The sequence below is a fragment of the Gracilinanus agilis genome, chromosome 5 (assembly GCF_016433145.1).
Source record: "Gracilinanus agilis isolate LMUSP501 chromosome 5, AgileGrace, whole genome shotgun sequence".
NCBI lineage: Eukaryota > Metazoa > Chordata > Mammalia > Didelphimorphia > Didelphidae > Gracilinanus > Gracilinanus agilis.
The window spans coordinates 257818823-257843227 of NC_058134.1; the positions used below are offsets into that span (position 1 = coordinate 257818823).

Below are 24405 nucleotides of genomic sequence, written 5' to 3' on the forward strand. Positions count from 1 at the left end.
CCTTTTTTTAGCCACTGAAAGAATATAGCAAAGATTTCCCTGCCTTAATTTTGATACTTTGATGCCTCTATTATTTCATCATTATGAGTTCTGTTTCCTTCAGCATAGATCACAACCCAGGGCTGAAGGTATAGATATAACAGCAGAAAACATGAGATCAGTTGAGTTCTCCCTAAGGAAATGATCTCAAAAGAGCAGAGTAGAAGACTAAGTACTTGGGGTATCTTTATAATGAGGAAGAGTAACCAAAAAAGACAATGAAAGCCTCCAAAATGAGCTGTCAAGGAGATTAAAATGGAACCTATATAGTTCACTGTCAAGACAGTCAAGAAAAACAAGAGGACTTCTGGGCTAACATGGCGACAGAGTAAAAGCAAGGGTTTTCTTCTCCTTACCACTGACCAATATAAAGTGTCTCAAAAGGACAGAAACCAAAATCAGACAAGCAAAGGGGCTCTACAGTAGGGCACAGCCTTGGAGGTAGACAGGGTTTGGGCATTTCCATGCTATAAGGGGATAAAATTATTCCTACCAAGGCACAAGCTGATAACCCCTCCCACACTCCACCTATGGCACCAGAGTCAGAGTAAGTGTGGAGCAATCTCTAGGTTCTTGGGGGGACTAGCTGAGGACACCACAGAATTACACATGAGAGCATTGAGACTTTGAATCTCAGGAGACTGAGAAATGTGGAGCTTGGTTGCAGAGATAGGGTAGAGAGGGGCTGCCCACAGCAGATGCTGCAGACTGAAAAATAGCAGTAGGGCAAAAATAGCTCTGTAGCTTGATACACAGACCTGCCTACCCTCCTCACTCAGATTTCTGACTGGGAAGGGAAGAAAAAACTAACACAGCAATGACCACCAACACCCAAGAACTACAATCTACAACCAACAAAAAAAAAAAGAAAAGAAAAAAACTTTGATCCGGGACAATTTTTATGGAGAAAACCAGCAGTCTACAGAGGGGACAGCAGAGGGCAACAAACAAGCAAAGACATTCATACTTTTCAAAAAAAATGAAAATAAATCACAAGCTCTCCAGGAAATCAGAATGGAGGTGGAGAACCAAGTAAGAGAGATAGAACAAATTTGGCAAGAAAAGTGGGAAATAGTTCAAAAAGAAAATAACAGTTTAAAAGACAGAATCTCCCACTTGGAAAAAGAAGTCCAGAAATCAAATGAAATGATAAACAAACTGGAGACCAGAATTGACCTGCTGGAAGCCATGAAAAGCAGGATAGAACGATCCAAAAAGAAAATCAAAAGATCATAGCTGAAAACCAGTTTTTAAAGACTAGAATTGGGCAAATAGAAGCTAATGATCTCACAAGACAGCAAAAATTAAAAGTGAAAAGAATGACAAATTTTAGAAGGAAATATGAAATATCTCATTAAGAAGACAATTGACTTGGAAAACCAATCCAGGAGAGACAGTATGAGAATCATAGTTCTACCTGAAAACCTAGAAATAAAAAGAAACCTTGACATCATACTATAAGAAATTATCCAAGAAAATTTCAATGATGTTCTTGAACAAGAGGGCAAAATAGACATTGAAAGAGTCCAGAGATCACTCTCTTCATTAAATCCTCAAAAGACAACCTTCTGGAATGCAATTGCCAAATTCAAGAGTTTCCAAACTAAGGAGAAAAATATTACAAGAAGCCAGAAAGAGACAATTCAGATATCAAGAAGCACCAATCAAGATTAGAGAGCCTCCTGGCAGCCTCCACACTAAAGGACAACAAGGCTTGGAATATGATATTAAGAAAGGCAAGAGAATTGGGTCTACAAGAAAGAATCACATACCCATCAAAACTGACTATATACTTCCAGGGGAAGTATGAGCATTTAACAAAATAAATGATTTCCAAGTATTTGTAAAGAAAAGACCATAACTAAATGAAAATTTTGATGTCCAAATGAAAATTCAAGAGAAACATGAAAAAGTAAACAAGAAAGAGAGTGAAAAAAATTCTTTTAAGGGCTTCCCTAGGGTCAAATTGTTTATATTCCTATATGGAAAAATGATATTTGTAACTCTCAAAAACTATTCACTATCATAGTAGTTAGGAGAATAATTCATGGCTAGTGGTTGGGGTACTAAGTGGTTTAAGATAATTTGTAAAAAAAAAAAAAGAAAGAGGGGGAATAGAATATGGCACCAAGAGAAACTTGAAGGAATAAGAAAAATAGGATAAATTATACCACATAAAGAGGTGCATGGGAGGGGGAGGAGAAGAATACTATTATAAGAAAGAAAGGGAGAGAGTTCTAATAGGTGTACTTAAACCTTACTCTCAGTGGAATCAACTCTGAGAGGAAAGAGCATCTAGATCCATTGAGGTATCAAATTCTATCTTACCCTACAGGAAAGTTGAGAGGGAAAAACCAAGTTGGGGGAGTGGGGCAGGGAATAACAAAAGGGAGGGAAAGAAAGCAGTGAGGGTAATTAATAGACCCTAAAGAAGAATAAGAAGAAAGGGAGTGAGAAGGGAAATAATAAAAGAGTGGGGATTAGGGGGACTGATTAAAAGCAAAACACTCGTGTAGAAGGAAATAGTGAAAGAAGAAATGGCAGAACTAGGAGAGGAAATCAAAATGATGGGGAATACATAGGTGGTAATCATAACTGTAAATGTGAATGGGATGAACTCACCCATAAAATGGAAGCAAATAGAATGGATTAGAAACCAAAATCCTACCATATATTGTCTACAAGAAGCACACCTGAGGCAGGTAGACACACACAGAGTACAAGTTAAAGGCTGGAGCAAAATCTATTGGGCATCAACTGAGATAAAGAAGGCAGAAGTTGCAATCATAATATCTGACAAAGTCAAAATAAAAATAGATCTGATTACAAGAGATAGGGAAGGTAATTGCATTCCAATAAAAGGTAGTATAGATGATGAGGAAATAGCAGTACTCAACATGTATGCATCAAATGGTATAGCATCCAAATTTTTAGAGGAAAAACTATTAGAGCTTAAGGAGGAAATAAATAGTGAAACTAGACTAGTGGGAGACTTGAACCTTTCTCTATCAGATCTAGATAAATCAAACAAAAAAATAAATAAGAAAGAAGTAAGAGATATGAATGAAATCTTAGAAAAATTAGAATTCATAGATATATGGATAAAAATAAATAGCAACAAAAAGGAATAACCCTTCTTTTCAGCAGCACATGCTACATTCACAAAGATTGAACATGTAATAGGTCATAAAAGTATGGCAAACAAATACAAAAAAGCAGAAATAATAAAATCAACTGTTTCTGATCATAATGCAATAAAAATAATAATTAGTAAGAGTACATTTAGGGGCAGCTGGGTAGCTCAGTGGAGTGAGAGTCAGGCCTAGAGACAGGACGTCCTAGGTTCAAAACCCAGTCTCAGCCACTTCCCAGCTGTGTGACCCTGGGCAAGTCACTTGACCCCCCATTGCCCACCCTTACCAATCTTCCACCTATGAGACAATACACTGAAGTACAAGGGTTTAAAAAAAAGTACATTTAGATGCAAATCAAAAATTAATTGGAAATTAAATAATATGATTCTCCAAAATTGGTTGGTTAAAGAACAAATCATAGAAACAATAATTTCATTGAAGAGAATAACAATGAGGAGACATCATATAAAAATCTATGGGATGCAGCCAAAGCAGTACTCGGGGGAAAATTTATATCCCTGAATTCATATATTAACAAATCAGAGAGGGAAAAGGCCAATGAATTGAACATGCCAATTAAAAACTAGAAAGAGAACAAATTAAAAATCCCCAGATAAAGCTAAATTAGAAATCCTAAAAATTAAATGAGAAATTAATAATATTGAAAGTGAAAGAACTACTGAATTAATAAATAAGACTAGAAGCTGGTACTTTGAAAAAACAAATAAAATAGATAAAATACTGGTTAATCTAATAAAAAAAAAGGAAAGAAGAAAACCAAATTAACAGTATCAAAGATGAAAAGGGAGACCTCACCTCTACTGAAGAGAAAATTAAGGTAATTATTACAAACAATTTTGCCCAATTATATGGCAATAAATATGGCAATCTAGGTGATATGGAAGATTATTTCCAAAAATATAAATTACTTAGATTAACAGAAGAAGAAATAGAATACTTCAATAATTCCATATGAGAAAAAGAAATTGAATAAGCGATCAAAGAAATCCCTAAGAAAAAATTCCCAAGGCCAGATGGATTCACAAGTGAATTCTATCAAACATTTAACAAATAACTAGTTCTAATACTATACAAACTATTTGACAAAATAAACAAAGAAGGAGTTCTACCAAATTCGTTGTATGACACAAAAATCCAAAACCAATCCATTTATAGCAGTACCAGATCTTAAACTGTACTAAGGTCAGTTTAACAGTAAACAATAGTCATCAAAACAATATGGTACTGCCTAAGAGACAGAAGGGAGGATCAGTGGAATAGACAGGGGTAAATAACCTTAGCAAGATAGTGTATGATAAACCCAAAGATCCCAGCTTTTGTGACAAAACCCACTCTGAAAAAAACTGCTGGGAAAGTTGGAAAACAGTATGGGAGAAATTAGGTTTAAATCAACATCTCACATACTACACCAAGATAAATTTAGAATGAATGAATGACTTAAATATAAAGAAGGAAACTATGGGTAAATTAGGTGAACATAAAATAGTTTATTTGTCAGATCTATGGGAAAAGAAAGATTTTAAGGCCAAGCAAGAGATTGATATTACAAAATATAAAGTGAATAATTTTGATTGCATTAAATTAAAAAGGTTTTGTACAAACGAAACCAATGCAACCAAAATTATAAGGGAAGCAGCAAATTTGGAAAAAATATAACAAAAACCTCTCACAAAGGTTTTATTACTCAAATTTATAAGAAGCTAAATCAATTGTACAAAAAATCAAGTTATTCCCCAATTGATCAATGGGCAAGGGACACAAATAGGCAATTTTCAGAAAAAGAAATCAAAACTCTCAATAAGCACATGAAAAAAGTGTTATAACACATTTGTACACAGTTATTTGCAGATTGTATCTGACATTATATTGTGAGCTCCTGAAGAACAGGGACTGTTTTGCCCTCTTTTGTGTCCTCAGTATCTAGCACAGTGCTAGCCATATAGTAGTTTCATAAATGCTTCTTGATTTAATTAAGAAAAAGTTCTTCAGTGTGCGAAGAATGCAATCATTCTTGACTTCAGAGAAATCACTTTATATATCATGATGGAGTTGGAATGAATAAGCAGCAAGGAAATAACATAATTTGTAAGCAATTTATTTTCGAAGTACACTGTAAAAAGGAATGAAAAAGGGTAAGGACTAGACTAGAAGATAGAGTCCAAATCAAATGCACTTTCTAGAGATAGGTGAGCTCTATGAATGTTTAAAGGCAAAAGAGACTGAGGTAACATGGAAAGGGAGAGATTCAAGAAGAAAATATGAACTAGAGCTACATAAAAGGGATTAGTGAAGCTATATGATGTGATAGATACCACATTGAACTTGAAGTCAAGGAGTTAAAAATCCTTTCTCAGATTCAGATGGTGTTATCCTAGCACAGTCTTCTAACCTGTCCAACCTTTAGCTTTCTCATCTATAAAACGGGATGATAATAATAACACTTTCTTTATAAGGGTTGATATGAAGATCCAATGAACAAATGTCTGTAAAGTGATTTGCAGATTTTAAAGAACTATATAAATATGAGCCATCTGGGTAAGCCTTTTTGAGTAGAAAAATACCCCAGATTATGGAACCAACATTTAATGATCTAACCTGTGTTGGAGCAAAGTTTTTCCCTTCCCCTTCATTTAGAGGTAGGGAGTGATGAAAACAATATGAGATTTCAGCATAATTAGCATATTTTATATTACTGGGTGGCTATGGGCAGCCCTGTTTAATTATGCATTGAATGAGTCTGTGTTTCTACATTCACTGTTCTCCTACTTTAGATTTGGAGACTTTAGTGTAAATAGATTTTTCATTTCATTATACCCTTGTGAACTGTTAACTTTCAATACAAAAGAATATAAAAATGCAACAGTGTGCCTAATGGTTGAGAGTCGACTCACTCTCATATTTATAAATTATACAAGATGCACCAAGGAGTTTCAAATATTCTTGGAAAAAATACATTGGACAAGTGAAGTGAGCATATGTGTACTGTGTTAATAAACTCCACAAAGATTTTATTTACCTGATGGAAGGGTTTTTCCCCCTTCCATGATCTACTTCTCATTTAAAGTACCAACTTGGTCTTACCTTTAGGAAGAATACACACACACACACATATACACACACATATTTACATACATGTGTATATATATCCATCAGAGTTTAATTGTAATAGATAGTCCTGACCCAAATATTCCAGTATTTACACCAGTTATCCCGTTCCCAAGACCTTGCAAGTTTCCAATAATATGAACATCATAATATTAGAATTTTATTTCTTGAACTCAGTATAAAATAGTGTCCTTTAAACCAAAACCCATGAATATTGTGACTGCCCCCTGTGTGCGTTCATCACACACAAAACCCCTGCAACATGACTTTCTAGGCTTGAGAACGAGTCTTAGCTGCATCAGCTGCTTCCTTGACATCTTTTGGCTAACCTCCCATGTTGTCTAAATGTCCCAGGGGAGAAATGAAATTTCATCGGGAAAGGGTATCATTCTCTCCAACAATTAAATCCTGATGAAAGCATAGAGCCCCAGACATGATGGCAGCTCCACTCCCACCAAACAGCCAGCCAGCATTCAGTGAGGTTGTTTTCTCCCTATTCATCAGTAGTGATTGTCAAATGAGGCATGCATGGTTATCTCCCTGATGTGATCAGAAAAAAATACTAGGAGACCAAAAAGATCAAAGGCCCCTGTTTTGCTGATTCTCCCTATGCTTGTTGGGAATATAAAATGGAATATTTGTAAATCCTTTCTAGTCTTTCAGTCATTTCAGTTGAGTCTGATTCTTCTTTTGGAGTTTTCTAGGCAGAGAAAACCATTTGCCATTTCCTTTCCCAATTCATTTTGCAGATGAGGAAACTGGGGTAAACAGGGTTAAGTTACTTATCCAGGGTCACATAGCTAGTAGAGCTCTGAGGCTAGATTCAAACTCAAGAAGATGAATTTTCCTGACTCCACACCTGGCACTTTATCCCCTATACCACCTACTACCCATAAAATACTTTGAAAACCTTAAAATATTCTATAAGTTCTCATTACTATCAGATTTATTCCCTTGTCATGTCAAATAGAGAGCCAAAGAAAACTGATTAAGTAACAACTAGCCTGCAATCTTCTTTATATGACCTTGGGTAAGCTAGCTAACTTCTTTGGCCCTCATTTTCCCCATCTGTAAAATGAAGGATTTAGACCAAGTGGTTTCTGAGGATTCTTCCAGTAGCAAAGCTTTGATTCTGTGATCCTATGCATTTTACATGACAGTGGGAACTCTAGTAAAAATAAAGAAATACTAGAAAACTATTGATCCATGCCCTAAACAAACAAATACTTTTGAAGTGAAATAATGCTATGGGTAGGAGAAGGGCATAAGAGTCATGAATCTAGGTGACTCAATGGATTGAGAGCTAGGCCTAGAGATGTAAGGTCCTGGGTTCAAATTTGGCCTCTGATACTTACTAACTATGTGACCCTTAGCAAGTCACTAAACTCCCATTTTCTAACCCTAGCCTTGGAACTAATATATAATAATGATTCTAAGTTAGAAGGTAACAGTTTTAAAAAGAGAGAAAAATTATATTAGAGAAAAGGTACTACTTCTACTTCACAGAAATGAAAATAATAATACCTTGTTGTAATTCAGTTGCTTTTCAGTTCTACTCAATTTTCCATGACCTCATTTAGGGTTTCTTCATTGATGTACTGGAATGGCTTGCCATTTCCTTCTCCAGTTCATTTTACAAATGAGGAAACTGAGGTAAATGGAATTAAATGTCTTGTTCAGGGATTCATAGATAGTGTCTAAGGCTGGATTTGAACTCACAAAAACAAATTTGCCTGATTCCAAACCTAGTGTTCTATCCACTGCTGCCCTGCAACAACACCTTACAAGGTATTATGTTCTTTGAGGACAAATTTGAGAGTATTAAGAAGAGAGAAACCAGGATGACAGGAGAAGCAAAAACTTTGAAGTCACTGAACATCCAGTGAGGCTGGAGAAGAGAAGATACAGGGTAGACTTGACAATTTTTTAAAGCATTTAAGGGATTATAAATTCATTTAAGCCAGATTAGACTTCTTAAGGGAGACAACACAGAACAATGGGTGGAATTTACAGAGAAACAGACTTCAGTTTGATATTGGAGAAGGTTCCCTAACAATTTGATCTAGCAAATAGTGGAAATGACTGTCTGGGGAGGTAGTGGTTTCCCCTCTTACTGGAAGGCTTCAAGCGGAGACTGATTGAAGCACTTGCATAGGTACAACCTGAAGTCCATTAGGTCTTCCATTGTCCCCCTGTCCCAAAGTCTTCACATTAATGCTGAAAGAAAAGCACATGTCAACAGGAGCATATTTTCATAAAACTACCCAGAGAGCAAACTTACAAAATACATGAAAGGTTGAGTGTGGGAAGGATGAATTATTTACCTATTGTCATGCAAAACCAGGCACTTCAACAAAGCAGAAGCTCTGGAGGAACTCTTAGTAGTAACTCTCTGATGTATCTTTCCTGAAATGCTCTACAAAATAATCATTAAGTTATTTTGCATTCTTCTGCAGCAAGAAAAATTAGGAGCACAGCTTTCAAAACTGTATAAATTGAAATGGCAAAAGGAGCACCACTACTCACCCCCACTTGTCTCCCATTGTATCCCATTAACAAGGAATTGGAGTTCATGCCAGCTTCCATTTCAGTGTAACCTCATGCAATGCATTTCACATTGTATGGGCTTAATAAATATTTTTTTTCAAATTGAATGGCATCTATAGATTACTGGGTGCCTTACACAGTGCTAAGAACCTTAGAGGCCATTTAGTCCAATCCCTTAATTTCACATTTAGGGAAATTCAGAACCAGAGAGGTTAATTGGTTTGCCCAAGGTCACACAGGTAACTTAGCTGGTAAGTTATAGCACTCAGTACAAACCAGCTAATTGATTTAATTGAGATATTACTTCCCTTGGGAGGTCATGATATTCTTCTGTCTTATTGACAGACTTTTTGCAAAGTATGGCTTCATTTATCTATATCAGTGGTTCCCAACCTTTTTTGGCCTACTACCCCCTTTCCAGAAAAAAATATTACTTAGAGCCCCTGGAAATTAATTTTTTTATTTTAATAGCAATTAATAGGAAAGATAAATGCGCTTGTGGCCATCACCACCCCCCTGGGTCACTGCAGCACCCATCAGGGGTGGTGGTGCCCACTTTGGGAATCACTGATCTATATTAAACCCTCTGAGATAAGTGACAAACTTTTTTATCTCATAGGATTGAAAGACATAATGGAATTTTCATGTAATATAACCCAACTTCCCCATTGGATGCCCACTGAAGCCAAGATCTAGAGAAATTAGGTGACTTGCTCAAGATTACCCAGCTATAAAGTGGCAATATATGACCCCACATCTGCCAACATCAAATGTAGTCCTTTTATCCTTGCACTCTTTATATAAGAGGTTAACTGAGACAATCCTATATTAAATATCCGTGATGAAATTACTGAAATAATTAATGGAAGAGGAAAGATTCTTGGTTTCCTGAATCCTTTGTTTAGACTTCTTCCATCAGTCAATGACAATTATTTAGTAAGCCAGGTATGTGCTAGACTCTGGAGACAGAAAGACAAAAATTAAACAGTACCTGCCCTCATGGAACTTACATTCTATCCAGGGAAACAACATGGTCACATATAAATGTGTGTAAAATATATACAAAATTCATACTAGCTATTGGGGGAAAGGCACTAGTGCCTGGAGATACCATAACAAGAGAATGGGATTTGATGTGAGCTTAGATAGGTTCATGTTGGGATGTAAGGACTCCAAAAGGTGAGAAAGGGTGGCAATCCAAACTTGAGGCAATAATCAGCCTAGAGTAGTAAAGTTAGGAGATGGAGTGTCATATCTGAGAAAAAGCACAAAGGCCAATCTGTCTGGACAGCAGGGTATGTGAAAGGAAGTAATGTATGATAAGAGAAGAAAAGTAGGCTAGAAAAGATTTGTGTCAGATTTAAAATGCCAGAAGAGAATCTATTTGATTCTAGAGGCAATATAGAAGGGCTCTAGAATTTACTGAATATCAGAGTCATGTGTTTGCAACTGTGCTGTAGACAAATCACTTTGGCAGCTATGAGGAAAATGGATTGGAGAAAGGAGAGATGAGTCATGGAGGCAAGTTGGGAAGATATTACAATGATCCAGGTGATGGGGTAGAAATGTAAGGAGAGATGAGAAGTTGTGCCCATGTAAGCAAAAGGAAGAGTACAGATTTGAGTGATATTGAAGAAGCACAATCACCAAGATTTGGCAAATGATTAAATTTGCAGGATGAGAGAGAATGAGGATTTGTGGATGATGCTAAAGATATGAACCTGGGTCACTGAAAGAATGATGTTGTCCCTCACAAGGCACTTCATAATGAAGAGGGGAACTTTTGAGGAAATGGAAAATTCTGTTTTGGAAATTTCTCTGATAGAAACCTACTTGGAAATGTTTGATAGGCAATTGAAGACAGGAGAATGAAAGTCAGAAAGGGGTCTTGGAGGGACAGCTCGGTAACTCAGTAGATTGAGAGTCAGGCCTAGAGACGGGATGTTCTAGATTCAAATCCAGCATCAGACACTTCCCAGCTGTGTGACCCTGGGCAAGTCACTTGACCCCCATTGCCCACCCTTACCACTCTTCCACCTAAGAGCCAATACACAGAAGTTAAGGGTTTAAAAAAAAAGAAAAAGAAAAAAAAAAGAAAAGAGAAGAGTCTTGTACTGAATTTAGAGATTATTAAAGCCATCAGAACATATGAGGTCAACAAGTGAGGAAGCACAGAAAGAGATAAGAAGAGTTTCCAGAGACTCAGGTCTCATCCAAAGTTAGAGGATGTGATATGGATAACAATCTAGCAAAGAAGACAGAAAAGGAGCAGTCAGACAAGGAGGAGCAGAATGAAAAGAGAATTACAGCACAGAAACCCAGAGAGGAGTCTTGATAGTCAAAAGTGTCAAATGCTGCAAAAAGCTCCAGAAGAATAAGAACTTAGAAAAGATCAGGAGGTTTGGTAATTAAGAGACTGTTAGGTGAGAAGACCAGGTCTAGGTCAGAAGAACAATAAAATGGCAAATTAGTCACTTTCTCCAGACCCCATTAACTCTCAAAACTTCAAAATAAGGAACAATACTGGAGATGTAGCATAATTAGAAAAGAAAACTCCAAGATGGAGAGTCCTCATAAGAGAAGACTCATCCTGCAAGTGTTCACTCAGAACCCCTTCCACACCAGCCTTAGTCCCCTGATTAAATTTGCAGGATGAGAGAGAATGAGGATTTGTGGATGATGCTAAAGATATGAACCTGGGTCACTGAAAGAATGCCGTTCAGTTCTGTTCATAACCACATTGGGAGTTTTCATGGCAAAGGTACTGGAGTACTTTGTCATTTTCTTCTCAGCTCATTCTGCAGATGAGGAAACTGAGGCAAAACAGGGATAAGTGACTTTCTGAGGGGCATGCAACTAATAAGTGTCTGAGGCCAGATTCAAACTTGGGAAAATGAATTCAGGCTTGGTGCTCTATCTGCTATGCCACTTAGCCACCCCATTCTCCTGTTAAAGATATACGAGGTTGGCTTGGGGGTCCATGTAAGGAGACTCCTCACTATGGAGATTATGCCAGTAATGTGGCATGATGAACTTCCACCCCTTATCTTTTCCTACTACAACAAGCAGCACACATTGACTCTGCCCAATTATGGGAAGAAGACGGGGGAAGGTGATATGAAAATGTTCTGCCTTGTACCTGAATCTGACATTAAACACTTTTATATCAAAAAAAGTTTTGTAGAAGAGAAAGATATAGGCATGAATACACAATACAGAGAAATATATATATAAAATCTACATATAGCTAGAAATATAAATATCGGGTTTCCTCTTTCCTAACAAGATCAAGTTTTTATGTTCAATTAGTGTTGCCTATCCTAGATCAAAAACAATTATAGTTGATATTGATACTATACTTTTATTCTTTTTAAAAAACATTTTCATATGTTATCTTATTATTGATGTTATGATAATAAATGATACCTTAGGTTTATGGCGCCATTTCTCCCAAAGCCACAGAACATTTTTACATGCAATAGATGATGTGATTATTCACATCTGTCCTGTGAAATATTGAGAAAAAATCTTTTCTCCTTTTATAGATAAGTAACTGAGGCACAAAGATACAATGTGTTAAAATCACAAAACACTTGAGCTAAGACTATCTTCTCAGGATCCTTACCTAATCTTTACAGTAGCTCATGCTACTTAAAACAAAAAACTAAAGAACCAGACTGGATTCCATTCTGCTCTGTGTCCCATAAGACTCATAGCTGAATTCTGAAAGGAAAGTATGAAATTGGAAAGTAGAAGAACACTCATCTATGTTTTCAGATTTGTTCTGCTGACAGGAAAAAATCAACTGTAGACTTACAAATTCAATAAATTCATTCAGAAAATTGCTGAAAGAAACAAAACCTGGAACCCTACAAGGTCATTTTACAAAGTTGCTTCTCAGTATGTAAATCTATCCCCGTGTGTACTGCATGCTGATGATAAGCAAACCTACAATACCAGGGACATAAATAGAAAAACAATCCATTAGCCCTCAATACACAAGAACCACTAATTGCATTCTCTTGTACTAGTATTTCTGTAAAGAAAAACTAAAGATCACATCATGGAACGAAGCTGGCTTTAAAGTAATGGTCTGTTTGTAAAACTGAGTCATGGATTTGGAGCCAGAAGTTGTGTTCAAGTCTTATTTATTCTCATTTTTATTCTCTCTTTTGGATTGGTATTGATTTTGACTTTTGTTCTAAGGGAAAAAGTGATCTAACTATGTAAAAAGATAGTTTGGTACTCACTCCCATGCCAATAACCATCAATTATCTTTATACTAAAATATAACCAATTTCATTTTTTTATTGATGTTGTTTGGTGCTCACTATAATTTTTCAGTCATGGCTGCTCAGAACTGTCTACACAGATGTCTACACAGGTTCAGTTTGTTACTTCTGCATTGGTAAAGGATTTAAGAAAAGTAAACATTTTTCAAAATACTAAAATAAATACTAAATACTAAAATATTAAAATGAGAAAAGTATACATTTTTTCAAAATACTAAAATGCCTCAGCAGTGGTTGTAAAGAGCAAAAGAAATAATATATTTGGGTACTTTTTAAAATTGTAATGCATATAAATATAATTTGTTCTAATTATGAACTCAACTATGTTCCTTTTCAAGTATCAAAGAATCTAAATATATAGAAATATGCTCAAATGGATGCGTGACCTTATCACTGTGCACAATCCCTCCAATGAAGCATAATTGCAACCATCCATTTTGTACAACCTGTGCTATTTTTGAGCACACATTTTCCCAAAAGTATTTCCCCTATGGTTATAGGGGATATCCTAAACATGTTGAGAATCTTCCTCAAACTGTCTTGACAGGAGACAGCCTGTTGCAGGGGAAAGAGAATTTATCTTTGAGGCACGGGACATGAGTTCAGATCACATCTCAACTGGAACCCTGGGTGATCTTGAATAACTTATGGTATATACTTCACTTTTCTTATTTGTAAACCAAGAAGGTTAAGCTAAATGACTTCCAAAGCCCCTCTCAATTCTAGATCTAAGATCTCATGATCTCAAAGATACTAATGGAATAAATAAGCTGTTTTCAGATGATCCCTCTATATGTGTGTTCTAATTTTTAAGCATTACACAGCTAGAGAAGAAGCATATGGTTCATAGAGATTGATGTCCTCGACCACCTTTGACATATTAATAAAATCTGACATTTTACATGACTTTGGGTTTTCCTCTCCTTCAAAGTATGTAAAAACTGATTCAGCCTCCTCAAAGTAGCATTACTTCCAGCAAAGACCTCCTGAGAGTATACTAGGTCTAAGCTATCTACTTTTCCCATGTTTATTCTCTCCATTATCATTTCTACTCATAAGCATATTTGGGACCACAATATTGCACGATTCATGATGATAGCAAGAGTTTGTTACAAAAGTGCCCACAGATCTTTCTCCCTTTTCATCTATTTGTGGTCCTCTTTCCAGATTGACCTTTAATTGTCCTATGAAAGACTTTGCTTATTTAGGTCTCTCATAAAGCTTTCATTAAATAGTTTTGCCTCTACACAGCTTCTCTCTTGTTTTTTTGTCCTTATTATCACATGATTGACTAAAAGATGTTCCACTCCCCTTTTATGAGGCAATACTACTCATAATTATCTACTATCCTTCTCCATAAGCTTTTACAAATGAGATTACATTCAATACTGGAGTTGTCTTTGGTAGTCAGATATCTTTCCTCATTCACTATTTAAGGTGAGAGTTTGGTAACTAAAATGGTGTGCAGACTGTTTTCTCTTCTCATTAAGGCAATTGATTTACATTGCAGAAACTTTTTTTTAAGTCAAACAGTATTTAATTCACACACAATTCACACATCTTGGTGAGAGTTTCACAAAACAAAACCCATGAAATTAGATGTGTAACAGTATAGATATTTAAATAATCAACACTCGATACCTACCTTGATGCAAACAAAAGCTGAGGAAAAGATTTTTAAAACATTTATTTTACACAATTCATTTAGGGGGACTTAATCACAAGATGGAAAAATTATTAGTGATTCTGGAGCTGAGCTCTTGACACCAGCTTCTGGCAAAGTGAGTAGGGGATTAAGTTTGGACATAAAGTGAATCAAGTTATCACTGGGCTCCCTGGGGCATTTAATGTAGCCTGCAAAAACTGATTTTTATGATTTTTTTTCTCCATGGGGAATCAATTCTACCCCACCACCACCTGCTAGAATGTCCAGGGGATGAGTACAGATAAGAGGGACTCAGAGACCTTTGGGCCATTGGTATTTCCAGAAGGCCATCTGACCATTATCACTTCAAGAAACCGATAGTAATCCTGGCTCTTTGAGGTTCCATGCTACACAGTTCATGTCCTGGGAGTGGACCTTGGGTGGGTGAGCTGTTAGGGGAAAGGATGGCTGCTGTGGATTTGAGCTGGTATCTTCCTAAAATATCCATATAGCATCATCCATCACCACAAGCTATAAGCAGGGTCCCGGTCCAATGATACCAAGGGACATCATAGATAGTTCTGAAATGGAAGCCAGATAAGGTACAAATATACTTCCAAATAGAGTCTGAGCCTCTGCAGATCACTCATTGCTCTTTGCCTGGTACGTACTGGTGCCAAATATACATGGCATGATCATCATTGAAAGATGTCAGGCACTGGCCACTGGTGTCCAAGGACAAGCTCCACACTAGGGACTCGTGGCCCTCCAGGGTGACAAAGTATACTCACTCATCATCTTCCCCCTTGTATTTATAGCTTCAATATATATATATATATGTATATATACGTATATACATATATATATAAAACCATATTGTATTATTACATAATAATATATTATAAAATAGCTTTATTGTGTTATCATAGCTGTCTGATGCCAACAACTCTTGACTAGGGTGGCATATCATATGTTTAACATCCTGTATGTGAGAATTTATTTTTCATATACTGTATTAATTTCTATCTATTAGGGAGAATTATTGTGTGTTCCTGTGTCTAGGATCTGGGTCAGAGATACAATCCAGTCTGCTGCTTTTTGCATTTTCTTTGTCCTTGGGAATCCCAAAGGATGTCTTCCTTTTTAACAGAATTTGGTTAATAAATGAAGAGGAGGAGGGTTCTATTCCTGCCTATATGACCTGTCCACCTGTGGGACTGGGGAGGGGTGGATAGGTTAATAGATCATCTCTAAATGAGCTATCACCAATTAAAGATGTCTTGGGACATTCAAGGAAGGAGCTGAATAATGAGATTCTAAAAATTCATTTTTAAGCTGCCTAACCCAGCTCAGGTAGTCCCTGGTCATGAGAGAGCCGTGGAGACCTATATTACTTTATCAATTTTGATGCTGGACTACCCAATAAATACAGCCAACAAACTTGTATTATTGCCCCAAAATCAAGTCTCAAGGTAATTTTAATCATAATGTGAATTCAGGGGACCGACACATTCATATCCATCCTCTTTATCAACTTCCCAGAACAGACACTCTTGTCCCAACTGCAGGGAGCCCAAAGACTACCAGAAAGGGCCCAAGCTACTGACTTTTCTTCATTTTCATGTCCTTCAAGTGTTGGTACACACTTGAAGTCATCCTGGTTCTTCCAGATGCAGGTAGTGGCATCAAAGCTTGCAGATGAAAGGTAGTTCCCATAAGGGGTCAAGGCCACCTTCCTCACAGTCCACTGGTGAGCCTCAGCTAGAACAGACTTACACACCAAGCCACACTTCCTCCTTACCCCAGATATGAATGCTACAGTCTCCATTGCTTGAGGCCAGCAGGGTCCCCACAGTGTTCCACAACAGGAACCAGTAGCTTGAATCTTGGTGGACCTGAACACAATCCAGGAGCACCAATCCTTCATAACATTTCCCAGGCTCAGCCCAAGCTCCCTGCCCCCTTGGAGGCCACAACCAGATGTCTGGGTCAGACTTCAATGTAACTCGGCTCTAGACACCCAAGACAGCCCCCACACCCTCTACTTCTGTTCTCCCACACTGAAGACCTTTGAGAACTGTCACTGCATAATATCTTATATTAAATGACTATAATCTATGTTGAAGTCCTATCCACCATCAATTTGTAATATTAGGGAATCAATATTTGCCTAAATAGGTCAGATTACAATACTTAATAGCACATAACTTTTTCTCATTTTGTTCATACTTAACATATACTTATGTAACATGCTATATTTAATATCATTTATAATGAGGAAAAGAAGAAATAAGCATTTATATATCACCTACTATATTTCAGGCACTAAGTTAAGGACTTTACAATTATTAGCTCATTTGACCTTAATAATAATCCTGGAAGGTAGAGGATATCTTCATTTTACAGTTGAGGAAACAGAGGCAACACAATTAGGTGACTTGCCCAGGGTCACACAGCTAATGTTTCTGGGGCTAATTTGAACACAGGACTCCCTGACTTCAGATCTAGCTTTCCCTCCACCACACCACTTATCCTTATACATATAGTAGTCCATAAAATTATATGCAATGTGGTTAAATTAGTAAATTAAATAGTTGGATGATATGTTATTTCTTTTTCTGACTAACTCAAAGTCTTTTGACACCATTCCTTTTTGAGATGTAGAAATTTCTTCTAAGAAATATGCATGCCAAGGAAATATCGTACTTAATAAAGTATCATACACAGAAGCTATAGCTTAGTGAATCATCTTAGCAGATGGGCTAAATCAGGTAGAAGAGAGCCAGTGAGCCACAAACCCATCATTGATATATGGGGGTGTTTACCCAAAGCATGTGAAGAATTGCCCTGGAAGAATGGGCATATGAGAACAATTTGTTCCAATAGCCATGAAGGCAGTGGAAAAGCAGACACCCTGAAAATCTTAAAGCTTGGTCAGATATCAAAGATGCCAAGATCATCTATTGCATTCTCGGTCATCATCAATCATCCTGACTTTTGTCTTGCCATCGAACTTCAGCGACTCTTGAAGAGACAGTGAGGCTGATGGCCTCACTTAAATCCAAATCATGTGCAAGTCAAGACATCACCCTGCTATGTCTTTGGTCCTCTTTGAAAATGAAGGTCAAACAACAACAGCAGTAACTGTCTACACTAGGGAGAAGGAATCCTTGCTATACTTAATAGGCAGATATAGGAATATCTGGTGGGATGGAGCTATGACTCCCTTAAAATAGGCACTGCTTCTATTTATAGAAGGTTCCTTTTCCCTTCTCTATCCACTTTCCCCAAGACATTTTGAACTCTAGATTGTTAGACAGTGGTCCCATAATCTTGAAAAGTTCAGAAACATAGACAGCTACCAATTCCAGTCACCCAACACCCTTCAGGGTCTCTCTTACACTCATTTCTTATCTAGCTATATTCACAACCTGGATTTCCAAGAGTGCATGGATAACAGGTGTATAGCAGTCTTACACTTTCTGTCTTGGGGAAACCTTTAATTATGCCACCCAAGGGGACCCAGAACCTATGTGACCATACATAGAGTCATGAATCAAAAGAGCCTGAGATCACCAATTTTTGCACAGTCATAATAGTTTTATGAAGAAACAAAAATAAAAATAATGCCCAAGAAAGGCTTAGACTAAAAGGTCCTAGTCTGAAGTAACAAGTCACCAGAGAAGACTATAAACAAAAGCACAAGATCAAAGGCAGGGCATATAGAATACTGTAAAGTATAGACAAGATGCTTTTCTAGGTTTGCACCATAATGTTTACCTCTTCAGCAAAAAGATGGGTAATTAGCCAGGCCTCTCCCTTTCATTTGGCTTGTGTCAGCACATATGGGCAGGACAAGGAGCCTAGTCAGAGTGTGTTGGCTTAATGTGGCGTTCATGGCATTGAGTACATGAAATAACAAAGAGAAATTATGACCCTCAGGTTACAAAAAGGAAGCTGATAAAGAGATAGAGACAAATTTTCTAATTGTCTAATTCCTAGTTTTTCTAATTCTTTTCTTTACTTTTTATTTATTTAGAATATTTTTCCATGGTTACATGATTCATGGTTTTTCCCACCCCTCTTCTTTCCCTTCCCCCTCCCCACCCCATCCCACCCCCACTCCTGGAGCTAATAAGAAAAACCTATTTCCATGTTATTCATATTTACAGTAGAGTAATCTTTTAACACCAAAACCCCAATTATATCCCCATCGAAATACATGATCAATCGTATGTTTTTCTTCTACTTTCCTACTCCCACAGTTCTTTCTCTGGATGTGGATAGCATCTTTCTCATAAGACCCTCTGGATTTTCCTAGATCATTGCACTGCTTTGGGTAGAGAAGCCCATTACATTTGATTGTGCCACAGTGTATCCTTCTCTGTTTACAATATTCTGGATCTACTCCTTTTGCTCTGTATCAGTTATTAGAGGTCTTTCCAGTTCACATAGAAATCTTCTAGTTCATCATTTCTTTCAGCACAATAGTATTCCATTACCATCAGATACCACAATTTGTTCAGCCATTCCCCAACTGATGGACAACCCTTCATTTTCCAATTTTTTGCCACCACAAAGAGTGCGACTATAAATATTTTTGTACATATATTTTCCCCTATTATCTCTTTGGGTTACAAACCCAGCAGTGGTATGGCTGGATCAAAGGGCAGGCATACCTGCCTTGGGCATAATTCCAAATTTCCCCCAGAATGGTTGGGCCAATTCACAACTCTACCAACAGTGTACCAGTGTCCCAATTTAGCCACATCCCCTCCAACATTTATCACTTTCCTTTGTTGCCATATTGGCCAGTCTGCTAGGTATAAGGTGGTATCTCAGAGTTGTTTTGATTTACATTTATCTAATTAGGAGGGATTTACATTTATCTAATTAGGAGGGATTTCATGTGATTATTTATAATTTTTATCTCTTCATCTGAAAACTGCCTATCATATGCCTTGACATTTGTCAATTGGGGAATGGCTTGATTTTTTGTAAATTTGACTTAGTTCCTTATATACTTGGGAAATGGAACCTTTGTCAGAGAGTTTGCTATAAATTTTTTTTCCCAGTTTGTTGCTTTCCTTCTAATTTCGGTTGCATTGGTTTTGTTTATACAAAAACTTTTTAATTTAATGAGATCAAAATTATTCACTTTATATTTTGTAATATTCTCTTATCTCTTGCTGGATCTTAAAATCTTTCCTTTCCCATAGATCTGACAAGTAAACTATCTTATGTTCACCTAATTTACTCATCGTTTCCTTCTTTATATTTAAGTCATTCGCCCATTCTAAATTTATCTTGGTGTAGGATGTAAGACATTGATCTAAACCTAATTTTTCCCATACTGTTTTCTAATTTTCCCAATACTTTTTGTCAAATAATGAGTTCTTGTCACAAAAGCTGGGATCTTTGTGTTTATCTAACACTATCTTGCTAAGGTCACTTACCCCTAGTCTTTTGATCCACCCTTTCATCTCTTAGCTTACAGTCCATTGATCTACCCTTCCATCTCTTAGCCTACAGTACCATATTGCTTTGATGATCACTGCTTCATAGTAAAGTTTAAGATCTGGTACCACTAGACCCCCATCCTTCACATTTTTTCATTATTTCCCTTGATATTCTTGATCATTTTTTCTTCCAGAGGAATTTTGTTATAATTTTTTCAAATTCTATAAAAAAGTTTTTTGGTAGTTTAGTAGGTATGGCACTGAATAAGTAGATTAATTTGGGTAGGATTGTCATTTTTATTATATTAGCTCCTCCTACCCATGAGTAATTATTGTTTTTCCAATTATTTACATCCGGTTTTAATTGTGTGAAAAATGTTTTGTAGTTGTGTTCATATAATAGCTGTTTTTGTCTTGGCAGATAGATTCCAAAATATTTTATATTGTCTAGAGTGATTTTAAATGGAGTTTCTCTTTCTAACTTCTGCTGCTGAATTTTGTTGGACTCCTAATTCTTTTCTTTAGAAAAGGAGAGGAATGAGAATCACAATTTTCCTTTCTCTCCATCCCATAAACCATTCTATTTTTGCTAATGAAGTGAAGGAAACTTCCTCAGTTTTATTGGGTTATAGATCTAGAATTATGACATCCAGGATCATTACATCTATTATTGAATAATATATTTCTTATTGAAGAGAATCTTAGACATTATCTAATTCTGCCCAATTTATCATACTAATGAAGGAATTTCATTTCACAGGAAGTAAATGGCATAGAAATAAGGATTTGAACCTCATCCCTCTTATTCCAAGCCCAACATACTTTCTGTTATGTCTATTTGTTCAGTTCTGACTTCTTTCCTGACCTCTCATCAAACTGGATGTCCCATAGACACCTCAAAATCAACATGTCCAAAACTGAAATTTTTGCCTTTTCCCTTAAACCCTCCCTATTTCCATCCTTCACTCTTACTGTTTACTATTACCATCATCCTCCTAGTCATCCAGCTCACAGCCTAGGTGTCATTCTTGACTCTTCTTTCTCTCCATTCCCTGCCTCCTCAATCCTCTTCTCTGCTTTCCTCTCCTATTCCCTTCAATCTTCAATATCCAATATGTTGGAAAGTCTCTTCATTTTAACTTTCCCATCATCTCTCTTACAGACTTCCATTCACTTCTCTTGACTCATATCTTTGCCACCTTGGTCCATACCTCTGATGTAATAAGTGTGTAATAAGATTCTAGTTGGTGTCTCCAACTGTTATCTCCCCACTCCAATCTACTCTCCACTTACTAACCAAGGTAATCTTCCTAAAATATAGGCAAGTATGATCATGTTCCCCTCCTTCAAATGCAATAAATTCCAGTAGCGCTATGTTACCTACAGGATAAAATATAAAATTGTCTGTCTTCCACAGGCTTTCATAGCTTGATCCTTCTCAATATTGCCAGTCTACTTGTACTTTACTCTCCTCCTGGTACTCTATGATACTGTAGCACTGGCCTCTTTGCTGTTCTTCAGGCTCCATCTCTTGACTCTGGGCATCTTTATCAGCTATCTCCATCCCTGGAATTCTCTCCCTTCTCATTTCTACAAGCTGGCTTCCCTGACTTCTTTCAAGGCTCAGTTCACCTTCTAGGTTCTGCCAGAGGACCTCCTCAATCTCTCCCTACAGCTAGTGCCTTCTCTCTGAGATTACCTTCTACTGTAAACATCTTATATGTACCCAATTGTTTTTTGTGTTATCTCCCCCATTTGAATATGAGCTCCTTGAGTACAAGAACTTTGGTTTTGCCTTTCTTTTTGCCACCAATATTCAGCACAGTGACTAGCAAGGACTTAATAAATATTTGGGCAGGGAGGGTTTGTTTCTTTCTTTCTTGATCCTTGCCCTTTATCTTAGAATTAGTACTAAATATTGATGCCAAGTCAGAAGAGTGGTAAGGGCTAGGGAGTTGGGGTTAAGTGACTTGCCAAGGGTCACACAGGTAGGAAGTGTCTGAGGCCAGATAAGAACCCAGGAACCACCCCCAACCCTCACTTCCAGACCTGATTCTCCATTCACTGAGCCACCTAGCTATCCCTAAAAATACATGTTGAAAACTCACATTTCCTCAGTAAGACTCTCCTCTGCTAGTTCATTTCTACAGCTGACCTTAGAAATCCTTGGCTTCGTTACATGCAAGTAATACTAAATAGACTCATTTATATGAATTGCTTACCATTTGTGCCTAATTGCCATGCAGCACAATAACAATTATGCATATCATTAAATATATGGAAGATTAACTTAGTAAGTTTTATTTGATTAGGATACCACACCCTGTTCACTTCTGCACATTTTTCTTCATTTGTTGTTCACATGAATACAAGCTCAATTTTTTGTAAATCAAGGAACCATTGTTGAAAGGCTAGACTCTAATCTATATTAACCCATACTGTGTGATCTTAAGTAAGACACATAACTTCTTTAGGCCTTGGTTTCCTCATCTGTAAAACTGATGCGCAGAATGAAATTACTAAGGAGTAGCAGAGACCTTATGATGCCAGGAAATCTGTCCTGAGTGGGAGCTGAGTCATAATCCACTTAAGGAGCTCCAAAGCATGTGAACCAGGAGCTAGAACCAAAGAAATTCAGACCTAAGTAGGCAATCGCACCAGGAATCAGGCTTTCTGCTAAAAGAAATCTAACTTGTAGAAACTATGAACCCTCAGCAAAAGAGGAAATGTTCATGGGGACTTTTCAAGGGGCTAAAAACAGGTTTGGATATTGATCAATTAACTAACAGGCACTGATTAAGCAATTCCTATGTTCCAGGTACTGTATTCAATATCCTAGGCATACAGAGACATGAGAATAGTCCCCACCTTCATGGATTTTGCATAGTAATGAACAAGAGAGAAAATAGGTACATAAAGAAGATATGCAGAGAAGAAGGGATGTATGGATAGCTAGATGATGCCATGTATAGAACATCAAGTCCAGAGTCAGGAAAACCATAGTTTGAATCCTGCTTCAGACATTTATTGTCTGTGACCCTGGGCAAGTCATTTAACATCTATTTGCCTTAGTTTTCTCATGTATAAAATGAGCTAGAGAAGAAAATGGTAAACCATTCCACTTTCTTTGCCAAGAAATCCCCAAAAAGACATCACGGTCAGATATGCCTAAAAATGTTTAAAAAACAAAAGAGATATATGGTTGACAGAAGGTCTATGACCGAAGGGACTAGGCTTCCTACAGATTTTGAGCTATTAAAGCCATAGGCTTGAAGCAAGGGACAGACGGGAGAATCAAGAGCATTCCAGGAATGGGAAACAAGTCCATACAAAGGCAAAGAATTGGAAGATGGAATGTTTTGTGTGGAGTATAGGAAGTTGGCCATTATTGCCTCATCATAGAGGGTATGGACAGAAATTAAAGTTTGAGGAGAATGGAAGTGTAATATGGGTCTAGATTATAAAAAGTCTTAAGTGTCATTAATTAATGCTTGGTCATAGATATAATAAAGAGTGGCTGCAGTTTACTGAGCAGTAGAATGATGTCTTTAGACCTACACTTTAGGAGAATCATTTTGGTAGCCATGTGGAGAGTAAATTGAAGAGGGAAAAGTCAGGGAGAATGATTAGAAAGCTATCTCAATAATAGACATGAGAAGAGATAAGGAATTGAATGAACTAAGGTAGCAAATATGCAAATAGAAATGCATAGGAAAGACACTGTGAAGTTAGAAATGACAAGATTTGGCAATGGATGGGATATGTGGGAAGAATGAGAGTGAGGAGTCCAAGATGATGTATGCCAATGTTGCAAATTTTAGAAAGTGGGAGAATTGTACTTCCCTTAGTAATAATAGGTAAGTTGTGAAGCAGGAAGGCTTGGGGGAGAAAGATTTCAGGCATGGTAATTTCTAGTAGCCAATATGTACACTCAGCCCTTCTTCATCTTCGGGCTTTTCTTATGTATAATCTCCTAATCGAAAAGCACCTATAGAGTATCTATATGAAGATGGTACTGAGTGAGAACTAGAGGTGAAAATACAGAAGTAAGAAAGTTCTTTCCTTCAAGGAACTTAACTTCTAGAGAGAGGGAAAGAAGGAAGGAAGGAAGGAAGGAAGGAAGGAAGGAAGGAAGGAAGGAAGGAAGGAAGGAAGGAAGGAAG

The 24405-nt window shown here is 37.0% G+C and overlaps 1 pseudogene; it reads right to left on the minus strand.

Annotated features, from left to right (window-relative positions):
- Positions 1–15095: 15095 nt before the first annotated feature.
- LOC123250155 lies at positions 15096–21806 on the minus strand (annotated as a pseudogene).
- Between the last annotated feature and the right edge of the window lie 2599 nt (positions 21807–24405).